The 18548-nt window shown below is 46.9% G+C and overlaps 1 protein-coding gene across 2 annotated transcripts in view; it reads left to right on the plus strand.

Moving 5' to 3' along the window:
- The window catches only part of LOC147709654 (low density lipoprotein receptor adapter protein 1-like), a 313839-nt gene that overhangs the window by 206469 nt on the left and 88822 nt on the right, over positions 1-18548 (plus strand). The gene's annotated exons all lie outside the window — the stretch shown is intronic.

The following is an 18548-nucleotide window of genomic DNA, read 5'->3' on the forward strand; positions in this document are numbered from 1 at the left end:
TGAAGCGATACCTATGGCACAGATGCCTTTAGCTCTGCTAAACAATCTACAATACATGTTAGACGATTATTATCGCTGTTTTCCTCCATCTGAATCCACTGACACCTGTGCCTCATGCTTCCTTTTCTGCGTTGAGGTCTGGGACCACCTTCTCCAGTGCCTTCTCATTAGTCCTGTGATGCTCACACCTCGGACGATGTTTGCTCCCTCAACAAATACTTAAAGAAGTTATCCTTCTGGATGTTAACGCTTCAAGAAATCCTTCAACTCTTTTCTGCGGGGGATCACAAGGCCACCCTCGACCTCCAGGACACATATTTCCATGTGCCAATTCTACTGGCTGGCAAGGATTTCCAGTTCAAAGTCCTTCCTTTCAGACTACGGTCAGCACCCCCTGTGTTTACCAAGGTTCTAGCACCGGTGGCCGCACACCTTCGTCTGGAAGGTGAGGTAATATAAATTTCATGATCGATTGTGTCCCCTATCTCAGACCCCAACGACTCCATGTACTAGCTTGAAGTGCATGTAACTTCCCTCCTGTGCTAGCTATGAAGCACAAAAACATTTGCGTCCAACGTTAACATGTTCTCTTTCCGATCCGCTATGAACGGATTGGATATTCAGTTCCTAAATATGCTATGCCAACGTCTTTTTGTGGTATACCTTACACGTTTTTCAGCTCTGGCGAAGTAGGCCTGAATTCTGCCATCGAGGTTTTTCCTGCCTTCTGACTCCGAAAACCTCAGCCCAGGCTGCCTCTGTGCCAGTGACCCTTGCCTTACTTCTGGCGCGGCTAACGGTGCTCGGCTCAGCCCGTTGCCTGCCAAGACTGCATTCAACCTTCGAATTATCTGCTCCACTCCTCGAAAATACATTCCTGTCTAGTAGATTCACGTCAACATCCTTCCAGCTGCAGGGCAGAGGGTTAGGCCTCACTGTCTCTATGCAAGTAATTCATGGCCCCGTTTCCATGGTAGGCCCATGCCCTCCCCTCGCTCCCCTCGCGTCTCATGTAGACACGCAGACGCTCATACACGCACTCATAACCAGTATAGAAATAGCCTCTTGTCCGAGAGACCTTTCCCCTCCAGATAATGCCGTTCCTTAAACATGAGATATTAGATACGATTTGGGATTAGGTTGATCTGACATCCAGACATCCGTCTACACTTGTAGGGCTAAATGTCAAGTCCCCCTTCACCCCTCAAGTTACACGTACATTACACGTCATCCCGCTGCGCGCGCATCTCTGCCATGTAATTTTGCTGACACTGCCGGATTCATTCATGGATCCACCTATTTGTGACATCATGTTCAATGACGTTCTTGTCCACGCCTTCATGCACGCCTATTGTAACGCCTTTTGTATTACGTACACGTATTCTTATCTCTCTTCTCAGCTGTTACGCCTCCTACATATGCCTTTACTGTAATGCATTGACTATATATATGAATGTCTGTCAATTATGTATTGTCGCATACTTGCATATTCGCATATTACCAATTGACTCTGTCAGTCTGTCCCTTCCCGAACCTATGTGGTGACGGAATGGTATGCCACCTTGGCTCGAGCCAATATGCTAACCACCCAATTCCTTTTATAGGAATAAAACCCTTTTGAGAAACCTCAAATATCACGGATTTTGCCTCTTATTTATTATGAGTTATTCTTATTGATTATAGAAATTAAGCACCGGTAAATTAATTATTTACGACAATTTGGCGCCCGAATAGGGACCCCTCCCCCATCTCACGCGCCGGTGGTGCGTTGCAGGCCTGGCCCCCTGCCACAGCCAGACGGACAACTACGCGTACCCGCAGGATTTCCTGTATCTCCCTCAGGCCAGCGGAGGTGACTGAGGCTGCGAGCGACACCCAGACGAGGCGGTGAGAAGTGCGGAGGATCCCGATCAGAGCCTAGCTGAGAGAGCAAGATCCGAGGTATACGGAGACTCACCAGGTTCCGACGTTCCGAAGTATCAGCGTCACGAGTCGAGTCCGAATCCAGTCCGAATCCAGTCCAGGGTTTCCGAGGCCTTCCGTTTCCGTGCTTCCCGGTGAGTACCGTTGCTGGGGACGCATATAGACGTGCGCATTAGTTTGTGCCGGTCAAGACAGGTGTGGGTACACAGACCTGGTCTGCACTGTTTTAGACAGTGTATCTGTACTGTTTAGCAGTATATCCAGTCTGCACTGTTGAGCAGTGTATCTAGTATTATGCAGTTAGCAAGTTACCTTCTAATTGTCATCATTCATGTTAAAATGTTTTAATGTGTCTCAAAATGTCGTGGTATGAGTGATTGTTCGATCGTAATTATTGTGATTATTGTGTTCAGTGTGTTCATATCTGAGTAAGAACCAAGTAGCCAGATTTCAAGATGCCGTTGTTCTCCAAATTGAGGCAGATAAAAACTAGAAAAGGGGTATTAGAAGAAGCTGTTCCCATCCCACCTAGGGACACTCCAGGGTACTTTATGTACCACAAACATGGCCTAGATGCCGTTTTATTCCTCGACTTATGGGTGGACTACACTAAAGAATTATCTGAGAATCAGAGATGGCCTGCTGCTGGGACATGGGATGCAGATTGCATCATGAGGGTAGAGGAAGCATTGTGGAAAAAGAAAGCCAGACAGTCACAGAAGGATGCCATTGAATTATGGCGTAAAGAATCACATAGGCGTACAGAAAAAGCACTTAGAAAAGAAGAGAAAAGGAGGGAGGATCCAGAGAAAGCCCAGGAAAACGTATTAATTGAGGAAGGTACCCGAGTAAATTCAGAACAGGTAGACAGGCAGCGAAACACACTCATGAACGGCATGTACCCCCTCTTGACTGAGGGTTTGCCTAAAGCCACCCCGGAGGTGCCAAAAGAACTACCACCCCCACTGCTCCCGACTAAAATACACCAGAAAACAGCAAAGGACATTTTCCTTTCATCCTATCTAGATGATGTGGCTCCCGCATATGTAAATACCGCACCGCCACGCACACCTCCTCCTGCCGATCAAGATGGTCAGCTCCTTCCTCCCCGACAAGCCACTCCTCCTCCTGTTCCTCCTGGTCTTCCAGCTGTCCTTCCACCTATTCCTGGGCCTGCTCCCTCCGCTTTTCACTCAACGAACCCCTTCGGAGCTGGCGCCTCAGGAGGCGCGTCCGGAGGAGCGACAGGTTACCAGACCCCGCCATCGGCCCATCGGCTGACCTATAGAGACCTAGCACAACAACGTACACCTAGAACAGGCGATATTACACTACATGGAGATCGTCTTGCAGACTGTAGATATGATCCAGTGCCTGGTAAAAAGAATGACGAAAGAATGTTGCTCGCATCAGTACGTTTACGACGAGTTACGAACTTCTTATTAACCCTACCTGGAATGGTAGATCATCTAGATCGGATATATCAGTTCGTACAGACAGGAATAGGGCCTGAAAGTATTAAGGAGGCCATGGCCTATCAGAAAGTGGATACGAAAGCCAAGATATTACGGTTTCTTATAAACTGTTTCATAAGGGAAGTGGATAGGCCGGGTATGAACCCGGAAGACGTGAAAGCACTCCACCGGTGGGGCCAGAATATCGCAGATGGGAATCACGATAAAGAGGCCTGTGTAGAAAATATGTACAGAAGAATAAGAAATGCAATAAAAAAGATGCATGAGAAAAGACAGCCACCACCGGAAATAGATTCAGACAAAGTTGAATCCTCAGAGGAGGAGGATGAGCATGAGCAGACCCCAGAGCAGACACAATTATCAGTCAGAGAAACGATAGCATATGTAGGTAAGGGAAGACCCTTCAATAATTCAATACGGCCAGTACGTCCAGAAAGTAAAAGAATATTCCAAGAAGCCATGTGCAATCCAAGAACTCCTGAACATTTATTTCAAGCTACTGATAACAGACTTCGAGAACGAATGGGGTACCATGTACTCGATTCTATGGATGAACAAGAATTAGCCAGGTCAGCCGTGCAATGGGCTGACAATTCTGAGAAATATGGTGATGATGCGTTAGCACATACGTTCTTGAACCTGACACCGAGTGAACAGCGTTTAGCTGGTACATACATGATACAACACCTGCTCTTATTGTATAGAAGCCAACATTCTGACCCAGGCCCCTTGCCTGATATATTAATAGAACTACTCATGAACAAATGGAGAGGTCTAGGTACCGATCTGATTAAAACAATTCTAGAACACCGACACAGATATAGCGCCTTCCTATGTCCACAGACCAACTCAGCACATGTCATGGAAAGAAATATGTATTACATGGACGGCCAGAATCCGTTGCGAGAAGTACACCCAGTACAGAATGCAGACAATACGTTTAGACGTGTGTTTGTGTACACCCCCATAACTAAAATAGAACTATTGGAAATGAAAAAATTAGTACCTAGTCATGACAAAGATCCCGCAGGTTTCCACCGTGAAATAAAAGACATGATACTAATGGGTGACTATACTTATCCCGATATTATGAAAATATTGAAAGTGTTACTGCCTCCCGGTATATACGAGAAACTCAAAGAAAAAGAGTGGGAGGTGGGAGACACAAAGATTGATTGGGCTGCATTAGAAAACGAAGAAAGTACTAGGATTCCGGGCCAAGGGCTCGGGGATAAAGTTAAAGCATTACCAGGATTGTTAGTACAAGTGTTGCCACGTTTATTAAGTACTAAAAAGGAAGATTGGGGTGCCATTTCAGCTTGTAAACAGAAACCTGATGAAGATACCAGTGATTTCTATACCAGATTTGAAAAATGTTTTGGCATTAATAGCGGTCTGAAAGCAAGTAGCGAGTCATATCCACATCTTTTTGTAACGAAATTAGTCGAGAATTCACTGCCCCAGGTTAAGAATAGAGTATTGAAAGTCGAAAGTACTTGGCAAGCTAACACCCCTTCACAAATGTTACAAATGTTACAGTACCACCAGAATAGAATTAGAGAAGAACAAGAACATGAACAAAGACGCATGAAAGACACGAAAATGAAAATGTTAGTTGCCCAGTCAGTTCCCGCCGAAGGACATAAAAAGGGTGGGACCCAGCCTAGTAATACGACAGCTCCTGTTAAAGGGACATGTAACTACTGCAAACAGCCAGGTCATTATGTAAACGATTGTGCCGTTCTGAAACACAATATCTCCACGGGTAAGACCAAGGAGAGACCGCGCGTACCTAGACAAGATCAGGTCCAGCAACAAGTACCACAGAATATACAACATATTCCGCCTATGCCAGCTTCATCACAAACTGTGGCAGTCCCACAGCAACAGCCTATAACTGCAACACAGAACACAACACAACAGATGTACCAATACGCACAGAACGACTACCCTGATTATCAACGATACACATGAAACAGCCTAGAGAGGGAATTTGGCTTGCCCCTTATTGAAGTTCCCGTAGATCAAGAGGGTCCTTATGTACACAGTCAGGTGCTAGGAAAAGACAGAAAGTTTTTGATTGATACAGGGGCAAGCAGGACCACAATCAGTCACAATGAGGTTCCAGGGGCACCCCTCTCAGGCTCACAGAATGTTTCCCTTGGATTTTCAGGAAAACCTATTATTAATGAAGTATCACAGCCACTCCCCCTTGCAGTTGGTCCTCTGACACGGACTACAGATTTATTACTCACAAAATCATGCCCAGAAAACTTATTAGGAATAAAGACACTAAAAGCTCTAGGAGCTATAATATGCTGTTCTCCGGAAGGAGTACGCTTATTTTTGCGAGATTTTAAAGGTCATTATGTATTAAGAGATATGGATCCCCGGTTACAGAATGTACCTGCACACTTGTGGGCACAAGGCCCCACTGATGTAGGGTGTATGCACATTACACCATATCGAGTCACACTCAAAGCAGGAGTGGTACTACCACGAATTCGACAATATAGGTTACCTCCAGATGCTGTAGTGGCTTTACTGAGAATTATTGACGAGCTCATTGCACAAGGAGTGGTTGTGGAAACCGACTCCAATGTATGTAATTCTCCTATCATACCAGTTCTTAAACGTACTGATCCAAATGCACCACCTGTTTATCGATTAGTTATTGATCTGCGCGAATTGAATAAATGCATTGTACCACAGTATCCTGTGGTCCCAGATATCTCTTCATTACTGACAGCTATTGATTCAGAAGCGACGTTCTTTACTGTAATTGACCTCAAGAACGCCTTCTTCAGTGTCCCAATTGATCCAGAAAGCCAATACTTGTTCGGATTCAGTTTAAATGGACGATCTTTCAAATTTGCACGCGCACCTCAAGGATTCACAGAAAGCCCCAGCATCTATAGTCAAGCACTGAAAAGACAACTCGACAGTATTCACATGCCAGCTAACACTGCCCTACTCCAGTATGTCAATGATCTGCTGATCACCGCACGGAGCGAACCCGAATGTGAAAATGCATCACTGACAGTTCTGAATTTCCTGGCCGACAAGGGGCACAAGGTGTCCCCTTCGAAGCTGCAATTCTGTGTTCAGCAAGTTGTGTACCTGGGTCACTTGCTGTCCAAAGTGGGGAGACAGCTCACTCCTGATCGCATTCAGTTAATTGTAAACATGTCACCACCAAAGACACAAAAGGAGGTGCGGGCTTTTATAGGCCTCACCTCGTACTGTAGACAATGGATTCCCCAATATGCATTTCTAGCAAAGCCACTCATCCAGTTGACAACCCAGGAGGCAGCGACATCGACTGTCCTCCCTTGGACTCAGGAACATACACAAGCTTTTGACAACTTAAAGAAAGCCTTATGCCAAGCACCTGTTTTAGCAACACCATGTTACAGTAAACCTTTTACACTTTTTGTCACAGAACGTGAAGGTACTGCCTTGTCAGTCCTCACCCAGGAACAAGCAGGTTCACACAAACCGTGTGCTTACTTTTCTAGCACATTAGATCCGGTGGCTCAGGCTTTACCTGCGTGTTTGAAATCAGTTGCAGCGACAGCTTTAGCAATCAGACAGAGCGATGCCATAGTATTAGGGCATCAATTGACAGTACAAGTTCCACATTCCGTGGAAGTTCTTTTAAATCGCACACAGACCCAACACTTGACCATAGCAAGACTGACAGGTTATGAATTGACATTGTTTCAACCACACATAGAAATCAGACGCTGTAGCACATTAAATCCCGCCACATTGTTGCCATTAAACGGAGTAGATCCATTGGCACATGATTGCATTGAAGTCATTACTATTACAACAAAACCCAGACAGGACTTGACAGATGTCCCATTACCAGATCCGGACCTGACACTTTATGTGGATGGTTCATGTATGAGAACAGGTACAGGAGAATTAGTGGCAGCCTACGCAGTCACTACAGATACCGAAGTTATAGAAACAAATTGTATTGACACCCTGTCAGCTCAAGCCGCAGAGCTCATCGCTCTGACACAAGCATGTATTCAGGCCAAGAATAAGAGAGTCAACATATACACTGATTCACGTTATGCATTCGGAGTCGTTCACGATTTTGGAGTCCTCTGGCGAGAGAGAGGTTACTTAACTTCTCACGGTGCCAACATCCAACACGGTCCTCTCATTCAAGGTTTATTAGATGCAATACATCTACCTACTGCAATCTCTATCATGAAGTGTAAAGCACATACAAAGGTTACCGACACGATCTCCCAGGGTAACGACCTGGCAGACCGAACAGCTAAGCAAACGGCTCAGAATCGAATGCATGCAACTGACTCGACAAAGACAATAGTTCCGACACCATCACACTGCATGACAGTCAGGGATCCCGCCCATGATGTAATTGACATACAGACACATGCCACACCAGACGAAATCCAGAAGTGGACTGAACTAGGAGGGACCCAAACAGATCAGGGATGGATGACGAAGGGAAAATCTACATGGTTTCTCCCCGACTCTATGGTTCAGGTCATCATTAACACGATACATAGTCCAGCACACCTAGGAGAAAAGGCAATGCTAGATAGCATCCAACACATATGGTACAACAAGAACTTACGAGCAGCAGCCAAACAGAAAGTGCGTACTTGCATGATTTGTTGTCAGTTTAATCCAGGTAAAAGCATCCCTGTAGAGCAAGGTGGATTTCAGCCTCCCGATCACCCTTTTGAAGTCCTCCAGATGGATTACATCCAGATGGACCGCTGCCGAGGTTTCAAGTATGTCCTCGTAGTTGTATGTGCACTTTCCCGATGGACAGAAGCATACCCAGTCTCAGATTATACTGCTCCAACAACAGCCAAGCAACTGGTTCGCGAGTTCTTCCCGCGGTACGGTTTGCCCCGTATCGTGTACTCAGATAACGGTCAGCCATTCTCATCCGAGCTTGTGAAACACATTACACTCTTGTTAGGCTATCAGTGGAAGTTCCACTGTGTCCGGCATCCCGAGGCAGCAGGTCTCGTGGAGCGTCATAATCAGTCCCTAAAAAATCCGACTTTCCAAAATCTGTAGAGAGAAGGGCGTTGACTGGATAGTTGCTTTGCCGGTAGCCCTCTTCTATATGAGGATGGTTGCCCATTCTCGAACCGGGCTATCCCCGTATGAGGTGGTCTTTGGTAGGCCTCCGAATATGTGGGGGACGCCTATTCCGCGAAAAATTACAGATGTTGACTGTATTATGCTGACAGATTACCTTGCCTCCTTGATGTCTGCACTACAATCTTGTCGTTCACAGGTAGCTGCAGCCTTTCCCGACAATGCCGATGTGAAGCCCCACGAGGTGGTCCCGGGGGATTATGTCTTCGTCCGCAACTTTGATCGGAGAAGTCCGTTGGAGCCCCGCTGGCAAACCCCGAAATTGGTTCTTCTAACAACGAGGACAGCCGTCAAAGTAGAGGGCAGGAAGGGGTGGCTGCATTCCAGCCACGTGAAAAAGTTCCACGGATTCCCTTCGGACTTGGACTCTAAGCCCTGCCCTCCTACACAAACTGACTCAAAGCTCCCTTTGGTTGAGAAAACAGCCTCTGAAAAATATAGACTAAAATTACGATCTAGCAAGTCAGACAGTTTAATTGTTTAAGTCCTCCCCTAGGTGAATCGGTTAAATTAGTTTCTGACATGTATCCCCTAGATCGAGACAGAGAGAGAGATAGGCAGAGAATACTGAAGAAACGTGCATATTGTAAATCACTTCGTAGTCACTGTATAGTGACATTGTTAATCATGTTTTTTCTAAGTCTTCTGATTATTGCTGCTAGTATCTTGCTGCACATTTACTACCCTATTTTCAAGCATGTACAATCTGCTTATAACGTCACTGCCGAACATTCTTTTAGCGAATTACCTCCACACGAGCTTTCTTACAGACTTGCGCTGCGCAACAACACATTCATTAGTATGTTACATCACTCTCATCAGACTAACAATGCTACAAACTGTTGGATATGTGGCCGCCTCCCTCCCTACCAGAAATACAAGGGAGTTCTGCCTCTTTTTCCGTACCCATTCACTCACAATGGCTCCTGTGGGGCATGGTTTAGATTGATTAATTCCTTAGATTCTGACATTGCTGTCTACGATGGGAATTGGGTTTGGGGAAACCTGAACTCAGTTCTACTTAAAGTCTGTTACCCTGACAAGAAAGGACTTCCCACTAGAACAGGAACTGATCTAGAAAATGAAGTATATGGATTAGGAAATTAGACAATCAACCTCATGATTCTTACTGTTGAATCCGAAACTGCACCAGTATTGCCTGCCATGTCAGTGTTACCAGTCAAAGGTGAATTATGTATCAGGAAAAATGGTTCCATACATTTAGGTCATAGTAAATGTACTACTGTAATCGAATTCAGTGATCAAGGCAAGTCCACGTTTAGAGCTACACGTCATTCCTACTTTGTTTGCGGTCATATTGCATACATACGTTTGCCTCCAGATTGGGATGGTACCTGTTACATTGCATTCCTTCTGCCACCTGTTTTCCTAGCCCCTCCTGACTATCACAGAAACACCAATCTAGTAAACAATAGACTCCGAAGAGACCTCCCGATTGTCGACTACACTGAAACGGCATGGGAGCAATACACCGACTTCAATAAAGGTTTCTTCCCCTACTTAGGTGCTGTTTTTAACAGTAAACTGATACGCAAATTAACTAGAACCCTTGAAGCAGTAGTGAACGAAACTACCTCAGCTTTAGGTAACTTAACAGAGGAGCAGTCCGCTATGCGGGTTGTTGTTCTTCAAAATAGTCTCGTTATTGACGTCATCCTAGCTGATAGGGGTGGAGCTTGTAAGGTCATCGGGTCAAGTTGCTGTGTTTTCATTCCAGAAAACGCGCCAACGGTATATAAAGCTATAACACGTCTCCATAAAATTGCAAGTCTGATACATCAGAATCCAGGCACCTGGACTTGGTCCGGTTGGTTCTGGACAACGTTAACCGCTTGGGGATGGAAGATCCTATCCTTCCTAGGTATTGGCCTTCTCATAGTATTCAGTTGCTGCCTGTGTTTACAATGTGGGCCGGCGATTTGCGGCTTATGCGCCACATCATGTATTCCGTATTCAAATTCCCATTCAAAACGTCAAAAGAAGAAAGAAGAGCAAATGATGTTACATGAACAGATTGATCGATTCATGCAGATCGATATATCATGAAGGGTCCGTAGGGGACAAGGAGGGAATGAGGTAATATAAATTTCATGATCGATTGTGTCCCCTATCTCAGACCCCAACGACTCCATGTACTAGCTTGAAGTGCATGTAACTTCCCTCCTGTGCTAGCTATGAAGACGCAAATACATTTGCGTCCAACGTTAACATGTTCTCTTTCCGATCCGCTATGAACGGATTGGATATTCAGTTCCTAAATATGCTATGCCAACGTCTTTTTGTGGTATACCTTACACGTTTTTCAGCTCTGGCGAAGTAGGCCTGAATTCTGCCATCGAGGTTTTTCCTGCCTTCTGACTCCGAAAACCTCAGCCCAGGCTGCCTCTGTGCCAGTGACCCTTGCCTTACTTCTGGCGCAGCTAACGGTGCTCGGCTCAGCCCGTTGCCTGCCAAGACTGCATTCAACCTTCGAATTATCTGCTCCACTCCTCGAAAATACATTCCTGTCTAGTAGATTCACGTCAACATCCTTCCAGCTGCAGGGCAGAGGGTTAGGCCTCACTGTCTCTATGCAAGTAATTCATGGCCCCGTTTCCATGGTAGGCCCATGCCCTCCCCTCGCTCCCCTCGCGTCTCATGTAGACACGCAGACGCTCATACACGCACTCATAACCAGTATAGAAATAGCCTCTTGTCCGAGAGACTTTTCCCCTCCAGATAATGCCGTTCCTTAAACATGAGATATTAGATACGATTTGGGATTAGGTTGATCTGACATCCAGACATCCGTCTACACTTGTAGGGCTAAATGTCAAGTCCCCCTTCACCCCTCAAGTTACACGTACATTACACGTCATCCCGCTGCACGCGCATCTCTGCCATGTAATTTTGCTGACACTGCCGGATTCATTCATGGATCCACCTATTTGTGACATCATGTTCAATGACGTTCTTGTCCACGCCTTCATGCACGCCTATTGTAACGCCTTTTGTATTACGTACACGTATTCTTATCTCTCTTCTCAGCTGTTACGCCTCCTACATATGCCTTTACTGTAATGCATTGACTATATATATGAATGTCTGTCAATTATGTATTGTCGCATACTTGCATATTCGCATATTACCAATTGACTCTGTCAGTCTGTCCCTTCCCGAACCTATGTGGTGACGGAATGGTATGCCACCTTGGCTCGAGCCAATATGCTAACCACCCAATTCCTTTTATAGGAATAAAACCCTTTTGAGAAACCTCAAATATCACGGATTTTGCCTCTTATTTATTATGAGTTATTCTTATTGATTATAGAAATTAAGCACCGGTAAATTAATTATTTACGACAAAGGGATCAGATTTTTCCATACCTAGACAACTGTTTTTTCAAGGCAAATTCTTTCTCAGTCGCAAGCGCCCACATTCAGAAATGTTTGTCCCTTTTCCAATCTCTGGGTTTCTCCATCAATCTCGACAAGTCTCCTCTTGTTCCATCGCAAAGAAAGACGTTCTTAGGAGCCACGTTAGACACACAACTGACACAAGCATTTGTCTCAAACGAAAGACAACAAACGATTTGCAAACTTGCCCACCTATTGGGATCAAAAAGGTGCGTTTCAGTCCGGCAGTTAGTCTTTTTTGGAGATGATTTCTTCCTGCATCCTTTTGGCACACAACTTCTGTCTCAGAATGAGGCCCCTGCAAGAAGAGCTCAACGACCAATGGTTGCAGGTTTCGGGGTCATTCCACGATCTCATTCGCATCAATCCACGGATGCAAGAAGCCTTACTCTGGTGAACTCGCAAAAAGAATGTGGAAAAAGGGTGCGCATTCCTAGTGGAAGCACCAAGTTTTACCATCACCACAGATGCAACCCTCGAGGGGGGAGCACACCTTCAAGGTCTGATGGTCAGCGGCAAGTGGAAGGTCCAGCAAAGGACGTGTCATATCAACCTTCTAGAATTGCTAGCCCTCGTCCTGGCCTTAAAATCCTTTCGCACCATCATTCTGGGGACTTCAGTACTAATTCGGACAGACAAAACAACAAATATGCACTACTTGAACAAACAAGGAGGAACAAGGTCTGCCCTGCTCTCTCAACAAGCCCAACAAATCTGGGACTGGGCGATGCGAAACAGGATCATCCTATCAGCAATCCATGTTCCGGGAGTTTCCAATGTCCTAGCGTATTTCCTCAGCAGATCGACAGTATCCAATCATGAGTGGGAGCTACACCAACGAACGTTGGATCAAATTTTTCAGGAGTGGGTCCTCCCGGTCTAGACCTGTTTGCGACCAATCAGAATCGCAAATGCCCATTCTTTGCAAGTTGGCTTCCCCACAAGGGGTCACGAGGGAATGCGTTTTCGATGAATTGTACGCAGATATATGCTTACGCCTTTCCTCCGATACCGTTGGTTCCCAGAGTTCTCCGGAAAATGAAGAGAGAGCCTTGTCGTCTAATTCTCATTGCTCCCAGGTACGCTCGCCATTTCTGGTTTACCAAACTCCTCCTTCTCTCAGAAAGCGAGCCCATTCAGTTTCAACGAATACCAAACCGCCTATCCATCCAGAACGGACAGTTCTCTTCTAGGGGTATCCTCATCAAAGTCATAAGCACTGAATATTCCCGTCCATGTGCGGGACCCCGGAAACAATATAAAAATATATATGTAAAAGACACATATATCTCGCTCCACATATATGTATGTACATATATTATTTTTCTCACACCAATGCAGCTCCATAACTGAGGCTAAAACAATGTAAACACATATACATGCACTGCAATTAGTTAGGAAGCAAAAGGAAACAAAACACATTAGGTCAAATAACCTTTGAACTTTGTGTTTTAATGAGTAGACTACTCATAAATCCTGAAAATTGCTTGTAAATAGACATTGTTAGCCCTCAGGCTGCATTGCAAAACCAATAACATAGAAAATGAAACCATTTTCAACAAAAACTGGCACCGTGCCTTTAAGGCAGCCATGACCCCAGGCTTCCCATCATGCCTCAGGGCTGACAGTTAGGTCAGTTGTTCTTTCCGGCTCCTTCAGTCAGGACCCTGGTGAAACAGCTCCCTTTATTTTTGGCTTTTTGTCAAAAATATTCTTGTTACCTACAATTTTTTGCTTTCACTCGACGTCTTTTAGACATAGAGTGTTACTGAAACCTTTTTTAGGCTTAAAAAAGGTGATTTTTCTGTCAGAGATGCCTTCCCTCTTTGACAAATGCCCTTCATGTGGAAGGAAGATGGCCAAGACTGACACTCATTCAGTGTGTATCCTGTGCCTACCAGATTCTCATTCCTCTAAAACCTGTGAACACTGCCAGGTTTTAACATCCAGGACTCTGAAAGAACGTGAGAGAATTCGGGTTTATGGGCTTTCTGAGAGAGGAAGATCTCCCAAGGAGCAGAAAAGTCGGAAGGCGCGGTCGACGTCGAAAGAAGCCCCGACTGGTTCACATTCGGCGTCGGGATCGGCGTTGGAGAAGCAATCGACGGCGACGAAGAAGATGTCTTCAGCCTCTACATCCAAGATACCTCCGCTACAGACAGCGTCGAGGGATAGGTCACCGTCGAAGCAGAAGGGTTCGACGGCGAACCAACTGACGTCGAAGCAGCATCGTCATGCTGTGACGTCGAGGCATTCTCCGTCGACGCATGGCCATCGGCGTTCGGCGTCGAGACATCCTCCGTCGACGACTAGTCATGGGCGTTCGGCGTTGAGACATCCTCCGTCGACGACTAGTCATGGGCGTTCGGCGTCGAGGGAGCCTCTGTCGACACATCGTCGGTCGACGTCGAAGCAGCCAACGTCGACGCCCGATCAACGGCGTTCGACGTCGAGGCGGCATTCGGACTCGAGGCACACCCAGTCGCCGACAAAACAACGGCGATCGGCGTCGAAGCAGCCTCCGTCGTCGTCGAGCAGATAACCTTCGACGGCGAGAAGCTCCATGCCGAAGGACAGTCATCGCCACCCGAGGTCGGCGTTGGAGAAATCACGGTCGACGTCGAAAGAGCGTCTACTTGTTCGGCGCTCAGCGTCGATACAGCTACCGTCGAAGGATCTGCGAAGATCCAAGGAACTGAGCGTTTCGCAGCCAGTGGACATCTCTCCTGCAAGGTCACAAGAGAGGTCGCCTTTGAAGCAGGTGATGCAGGAGAAAGAGAGTGAATCATTGGACCAGTCTCAAGTCCAAAGACATCAATTGGGCTCTCCAGGATCAGCGTCGGCTGCGGAGGTGGGACAATCTCCAGTACAGGATCCTCCTGCCAAGAGAATGAGGGTTGCAAAAGGGAGATCTCGGTCGAGGTCTTCCTCTGGATCTCTAGTGAGCCTATCCTCATCTTCCTCAGCATCTCGGAGTGACAGATCCTCGGATGGACATAGCAGCGATTCTAGGGAGAGGTCCAAGTCTCCTGCAAGGTCGCAACAGGATCAAGCGGATCAGCCTCCACGGTCACGTTCACCAGTGAAGGATCCCACCCACAAATCTCCTACTATTTGTCTTTCCCCAAGGTGGTATAGACCTCTTCACCACTGGGCCAAGGACAAGGAGACAGCAGATCGGCTGAGAGCGTATCGAGACCAGGCTCCGCGCCGCAAACGGTCTCGTTCTAGGCACTCAAGTAAGAGAAGATCTCATCACAGAGAGCGATCTCATTCTAGAACTCGCTCAAGTAGAAAATCTAAGTCCAGGAGGACCCGTAGCTCTTCAAGTTCTTCGAGGACCCGATCTCACAGGGAGTACTCTCCGACCCTGACAAACAGTCCACGCTCGAGGATATCTCCAACTGAGGATATTTTCTCGTTCCAAGACATCTTAGGCAGGGGAGCCCTGAAGCTGGGAGTGCCTATGACAGCTCCGCAGATCAAGACAATGGTCATATTTGAAACCCTACAGCACAGAACGGCACCCAAACCTTTGTTGCAGTTGGTCCCGGGTATAATGGAACCAGTGAACGAAGTCTTCCTCACTCCGGCAACGGTGAAGTCCGTTCCAGCAAGGATTCTCAAGAAGTATCGTCCTCCTGATGAGGATCCTCTGTTCCTCAAGTCTGATCCCCCACCAGATTCAGTGATCATTGCGGCGGCTAGAAAATCCAATGCGGTAGCTTCCTCATCCACGGTACCACCGGATAAGGACAGCAAGGTGCAAGACTCATGGGGGAGAAGAGTTTGTAACACCTCAGCTTCTTTCCTCAAGGTCTCCAATGCGGAAGCACTGCTCGGCAGATATGATAGAGCTCTGTGGGACTCACTTCAGAGGTTTTCTGCAAAACTTCCTCAGGAAGATTGAAAGGACTTTGAGGAGGTTCTGATGGAGGGCGGTCAAGTCTCCAATCAGATTATAGGAGCAGCGGCAGATGGAGCAACGCTGGCTGCGCATGGTTATGTGAATTGAATCACGGCGAGGAGATCCTCATGGTTACGCCTGACAGCATTGAAACCCGAAGCTCAAGCCAGAATCCTAAATATTTATTTTTCAGGCACGTCTCTCTTTGGAGCGAGTGCTGATGAGGAGATGCAGCGGATGAAGACCGAGTTAGACACCCTCAAAGCCGTGGGGCTTGAGAAGAAAAAGGAATTCCAGAAGAAGTTCCGTTCGGACAACAAGAGCTCTTCGAAACAGAGGGTTCAAACCCCTCACTGGCAAAAAGGCCAGAACCAGCAAGGCCAACAAAAGTCGCAATACAAAGGCAAGCGCAATTCCAAAGGAAATGGAAATCAGCGCCAAGGCAACAACTTTAATAAATCTCAGCAGAAGCAATGAGTCTTCACTTCCCCCAGCGCCGTTGTCCACTCCAGTGGGGGGGAAGCATTGCGCATCACAGGACAGAGTGGCAGGCCAATACAAAAGATCAATGGGTGTTGTCTACGCTGCAGAATGGGTACTGTCTTCGTTTCCATCGTCTACCTCCACCCGTTCCTCCGATGTCAACGTCAAGCCACCAGCTACAAAGGTTAAAGAAAGAAGTAGCGACACTCCCCGAAAAAGATGCCATCGAGAGAGTGCCGGTGGCCCAAAGGGGGAAAGGAGTGTACTCGAGGTATTTTCTGGTCAGAAAAAAGGGCCAAAAGGCGGAATACAGGCCCATTCTGGACTTGAGAACACTCAATCTGCATGTACGAAAAGAAAAGTTTTGCATTTTGGCGCTTCACCAAATATATCCACATCTCAGGAAGGGGGATTGGATGTGTTTGATGGACCTTCAAGATGCGTACTTTCATATTCCAATATGGCCCGATCACAGGAGATTCCTTTGATTCTGGGTGGGGACCTCCCACTACCAGTTCAAAGTCCTTCCGTTTGGGTTGAAGTCGGCCCCCAGGGTGTTCACGAAGTGTGTCGCAGTGGTGGCGGCAGCTCTACGCCGCAGGGGAGTCTTTGTATACCCATACTTAGACGATTGGCTGTTGAAAGGTCCAACTCCAGGCAATGTAAGGAATCAATTCCAGACATGCATAGAACTTTGTCAGCGTCTAGGCCTGCATGTCAACTACAGCAAGTCTGTCTCTCAACCCACTCAGAAGATCCACTTCCTAGGAGCTCTGCTAGACTCCCAAGTAGGAAAAGTGTTTCCTTCGGAGGAGAGACAGTTTTCGATAGCTCTCAAGTGCCAGCAAATTCTTCGCCACAGGTCGCAGAAAGTGCGGAAGATAGCATCACTCTTAGGGTCGATGACTTCATGCATCTTCCTGGTACCGAACGCCAGACTTCGGATGCGTCCTCTTCAGCAGGATCTGGAGGACAAATGGGACCAGCATTCAGATCGCTGGGACGATCAGATCACCTTGTCGGAGGTAGCTCAATCTTCCCTCCAGTGGTGGACAAAGAGACAAAACATGCAGGTGGGAGTTCTCTTCCATCAACCTCCTCCTACTCAAACGATCATCACAGATGCATCCTTGCAAGGCTGGGGGGCGCACATGGGTCCTCTACAAGTGCAGGGTCTGTGGTCTTCCAAGGAGAGCACTTATCACATCAACTTGCTGGAATTGAGAGCGGTCCACCTGGCTTTCAAAGCGTTCCTTCCCTCGCTTCAGGAGGAAATGGTTCTAGTACAGACGGACAACACCACCACGATGTACTATTTGAACAAGCAGGGAGGAACCCGCTCAAGGACTCTGTCTCTGGAAGCTCAGCGCATCTAGCATTGGCTTCTGGCTCGCAAGTTGTCTGTTCAGGCAGTCCACCTCCCAGGAGAGCAGAATGTGAGGGCGGACGCACTAAGTCGGCACTTCGAAGACAAAGAAGACTGGGTTCTCAACGACGAAGTGCTAGAAGACATTTTCCAGTCATGGGGTCGTCCTTCCATAGATCTCTTCGCGGACAACGTAAACAGCAAATGCCCAAGCTTCGCCTCCAGGTTCTATCGACCAGGAACAAGAGGGAATGCTCTTTTAATCGACTGGTCAGGGCAATTTGTGTACGCATTTCCACCCCTTCCGCTGATCCCGAAGGTGGTGAGCAAGCTGAACCACTCGTGCACAACAATGATCCTGATTGCCCCCGACTGGCCGAGGCAATGGTGGTACACGGACCTACTTCACCTGTCAGTGTCTCCTCACAAGAGGCTTCCATGCAGGCTGGACCTGTTATCGAAGATGAACGGGAGGATTCACCATCCCAACCTTCCGTCACTGAACTTGGGTCATTCAGTACGGTCATCTAGGATTACAGGTAAGTAACTTATCCATCTGCCACCCGGACCTTGCATCTCTGAGATTTGCAGCCTGGCGCCGGAACACCTTGAATTCGCTCATTTAAACATTCCTGCGGATTGTAAGGAAGTCTTAGCTAACGCTTGAGCGGCTGCCACTATTAAGACGTACAGGCTTAAATGGAAGAGATTTTGCATGTGGTGTCAAACTGCCAATATTCATCCAATTCATGCAAAACTGGAACAGATTCTACCATTCTTTTTGCACTTGGCAAGATCAGGCCTTTCTCATTCTACTCTG

The sequence above is a fragment of the Lissotriton vulgaris genome, chromosome 6, assembly GCF_964263255.1.
Source record: "Lissotriton vulgaris chromosome 6, aLisVul1.2, whole genome shotgun sequence".
NCBI classification, from domain to species: domain Eukaryota; kingdom Metazoa; phylum Chordata; class Amphibia; order Caudata; family Salamandridae; genus Lissotriton; species Lissotriton vulgaris.